Source organism: Sinocyclocheilus anshuiensis, unplaced genomic scaffold (assembly GCF_001515605.1).
Source record: "Sinocyclocheilus anshuiensis isolate Anshui unplaced genomic scaffold, SAMN03320099.WGS_v1.1 scaffold78, whole genome shotgun sequence".
Taxonomy (NCBI): domain Eukaryota; kingdom Metazoa; phylum Chordata; class Actinopteri; order Cypriniformes; family Cyprinidae; genus Sinocyclocheilus; species Sinocyclocheilus anshuiensis.
In genome coordinates this window covers 1,119,437-1,123,499 of record NW_015544250.1, presented here as the reverse complement: position 1 = coordinate 1,123,499, position 4,063 = coordinate 1,119,437, and the positions used below count along the sequence as shown (strand labels likewise).

The following is a 4,063-nucleotide window of genomic DNA, read 5'->3' as shown; positions in this document are numbered from 1 at the left end:
TAGCTCATGGTCCATTCTCTACAGATCAAAAGTCTATACTTTTATTTTGTAAGATGTACACACACACACACACACACACACACACACACACACACACAAAATATTTCATGCTGTTAAAGTCAAGACACTGAAAAACACAAGTTTTATGTTTATGTATCCATTACAAGCTGATGTGTGCGTCTACTGTCTGCTGGAAAAATGAGTGGTGAGCTATAACAAATAAGGAAACTGGTTTTGTATAAATCACACCCCTCATTGTAGCGGGCTTACATTACAGATCTGCATGATGAGAGTATCTGTTCACAGAATTTAATCCATCACTAACATCATTATTTTTATTACCAGCAATTCTTTTCACTGCATACATTTTTACTTTTGTAACTCATCATAGTAATACTTAACTCAAACAATTAAGTACTAGTACTTTTACCTGGACACGTTTTTTTGGTCTCAACATGTCTTTCTGAAGTCATTCCTCTCAACAGTATCTGTTGACAATAGAACCTGTTATAGTTGAACAATGAACACATATTTTACATGAAGTGACTCAGAAATTAGTGCATATTAAAAAAAAAAAAAAAATGCGGACAGAGGAAGATGAATTATACAATAACTAATTACAATATAGGACTAATACACACCCAGTGCATTAACACTTACTATGCAAACCTGAAATGGAAATGGTAATGATAGCTCATATGTTCAGTTAGCAGTTCAAGACGAGTGAAGCTGCTCTATTGCCCTAATTAATGCCATGTATAACACTGTCTCACCAAATGTGTCATATTTAATTTTTATTGTTGCTATGCATTTTGTTAAATATTTGAAACCTGGAAACTGCATGACAATTGCAAAGCAATGAACTGTATGTGCCCTGAAAAAACGAGGTACACTAGTTAAAAAATAAGCTATGACTGTTTTGCAAAAGAAACATTGTAAAACTTTAAGCAGCAGATGTTCGTGTATTTGCAATCAAAGAGATTATTTTCCAACAACATCATGCCTGTTTTAACCTAAAATATATATAATTAAAAATAAATAAATAAATAAAAAGATAACTACAATTAATTTAGCTTTGGTTCTGTAATCAATGTCATGACCTTAAAGTAGATAAAGTAGAAATAATACATTACTTACATTCAGATTAATTTAGCTTTTAAAATATATGTATATAAAAATGTATGGCAAACCTTGCCATGACTAGTTTGACATTTGCATTTGGTCATCATTATAAATAAGCATTTTCTCCTTACTCAGGAATTTCTCAATTACATCTCTATCAGTCCAGATCAATTAAACTAAGACATTAATTTGGCTTAACTTCCTGAAACAGAACATTGAAATTAACAATGTCACTCACCCAAAATAATTTCTTCTTGCTCACAGGAGATGTGATGGGGTGGAGATGGAGATGGACATGAAGTATATATATATATATATATATATATATCTAGACCTGCAGTGGAAAGATGAGCTGGTTAAAGCAGGACTTACTGTTCACTTGCTTCAGTAAATCAACTTCTCACTTCAGTTACTTGTTATATATATTAAATATGTAAGTAATAGACTTTGATATTACTTCAGGGCTGTTACCTGGTTTTATTTTGCACAGATTCATTGATTTAATAGACATTTAATAAGCCACAACAAGAAAAAAGTTAAGATGACTTGCCTTGCTAATAAATGAAGGAAGTTCTACAAACCTGATTTGAATGCTCATGGATTTAAAGGCTGGAATATTCAGGGAAGAAAGCTAAATTATGAATGATCCTCCTGAACTTGTGCATGACCAAACTGATTATGTTGTATCTTGTTATTTATCCTTCACAATCTTCTTTTTTTTTTTGCACAGGATGCCTTTTGTCAACAACCCATACAAAAACCTCGTTTGCCGTTTCCCAGATATGGACAGCTGGAAAGGAGCATGCTATGCACCGGTTTACACCAACCCATGCACTAAACCATGCACAAACCCATCTGTAAACCCATGGGCAAATGTTTACGTGAACCCACACGTAATCCCTTACATGAACCCATGTGCAAATCCTTGTGTAAACTCATGTGTGAACCCATGCATTAACCCTTGCACTACTCCATACGCTACTCCATACGCTACTCCTTGTGCTAATCCATACATTACTCCATACTCTAATCCTTGTGGCTTTGTCACTCCATGCCGTGATTATGAGACAAACTCATCATCAAGGAAGTCGTCATCAAGGAATGTGTGGATGACTGTACAAGCAAGCGATTCTGTGGAGCTGATAGTAAGAGTTATAAATTTTTGTCCTGCAATGCATGATGGGAAATGTGCTATTCTTACTCATAACTCAATGAATGGTCTTTTTGATAACTAATTACCTGTTTTCTGCTTTTTTCATTTTCTCAGATGCTGTTCTCCGGGTGTGTAAAGTAGACCTTCTCAAATGCAGGACCGGACAGAATCGTCAGGAGCATAACACACATTGTTTCCTTGATGATCATCTCATCGTCCGCAGAGGACAGTGTTTCAACATGTGGGTTGATCTGTGCCGTCCTTTCAATCCCAGTTGTGACAAGCTTCACCTGGAGCTCAAACTAGGTTAGTTTCGATATGACTCATGACAATAGAGGATATACTGTATCTACGTATGTTGAGGAGGAACATGTGAGGAGCTGAACCAGCATTTCTACCATCACTGGAATCTCTTTTTCTTTTGTATGTTTAACAGGTCACATCCCATCCATCCGGGACGGCACTTATGTGATCGTTCCAATAGTGGAAGAATTCAAAAAAGGCTGCTGGGGGGCAAAGATCATCTAACAAGGCCAAAACCAAATCAAACTGTGTGTGCACAGTGTGCCGACTGCTTGCGTTGGACGATACCAGCTTAGTGTCGTGACACACTGTCCAGGAGGCAGATTCACTTTACCTTATGTTCCTGAAAATGACATTTACATGCTGTTCAACCCCTGGTGTAAAGGTATGTGTTTCATTACTCTTTAACATAAACATGAACCTGAATATATATTTAAAGCCCAATGTTTTTTTATCAGATGACTGTGTGTCCCTGAGTGATGAGGCGGAGAGAGCTGAGTATGTGCTGAATGACATGGGCAGAATCTACTATGGAACTAAGCAGCAGATTGCCTGCAAAACATGGAACTCTGGTCAAGTAAGAGCCAAACTTTCACTCATATATTACAAAAGTGCCTACACATGAGTTAACAGTATATCAGAGAGATGTTGGTAATCCACCGATTTCAGTGGGAGTAGTTGTGCGTCACAGGAAAATGGCAGAAACAACTAAACTTTTTCTAGTGTGTAAGTAATCCTATAAGTAATAAGGGTGTGCATTTAAAGTGTTGGAAACTATTGGGGTTGCTGCTGGAAATCTTTTCACATTTCATTTTTCTTGAAGCATCTGAAATAAAATTCTACAGAACAATATCTACTGTATAACATTTCCATGCACAAGATAGCATGACAAATTTTTTACATTTCCAACTTTCTCACTCCTCTGTCTGATTCTTAGTTTGAGAAGGGAATCTTGCCTGCATGTATGTATGTGTTGTAGAAGAGCTGTACACCTTGCTCAGGGTGGGGAAGCCCCATCGACATTTCCAGAGTGGTGTCTGATATGGTGAGTCTTTATTTCCTTCTTATCAACACCCTGATTTCATGTTGGAAAGCCTTTAAAATGGTCAGATTTGTTCTTTTCTGAATGTGGTATTTCTGCACGAAGTTTTCTGCATTCAAATTAAAATAGCTTTAATCGTCTGTCCTTATCAGGTTATTGCTAACAAAGACTGTGGTGTGCTGGTGGGTAACTGGTCAAACTGCTATGGAGATGGAACTGCTCCTACATCGTGGTGCAGCAGCAGTGCCATCCTGAAACAGTACTACAAATGTGGAGGGATACCTGTCAAATATGGACAGAGCTTGGCCTTTGCTGGAGTCACCAACACACATAAGCTTTCCTGCAGAATGGACGAGCAGAAAAAGTTTTGAGAAAGTGATTATAGATGTAATGCACTTATATTCTTCTTCACTTTCTTGTAGTGTTGAGGTGTTTGGGCATTC

At 37.1% G+C, this 4,063-nt stretch overlaps 1 pseudogene; it reads left to right on the top strand.

The window, feature by feature from the left end:
• The first annotated feature begins 1,904 nt into the window (after positions 1 to 1,904).
• LOC107697818 (protein-glutamine gamma-glutamyltransferase K-like) overlaps positions 1,905 to 4,063 on the top strand; it is a 22,139-nt pseudogene continuing 19,980 nt past the window's right edge.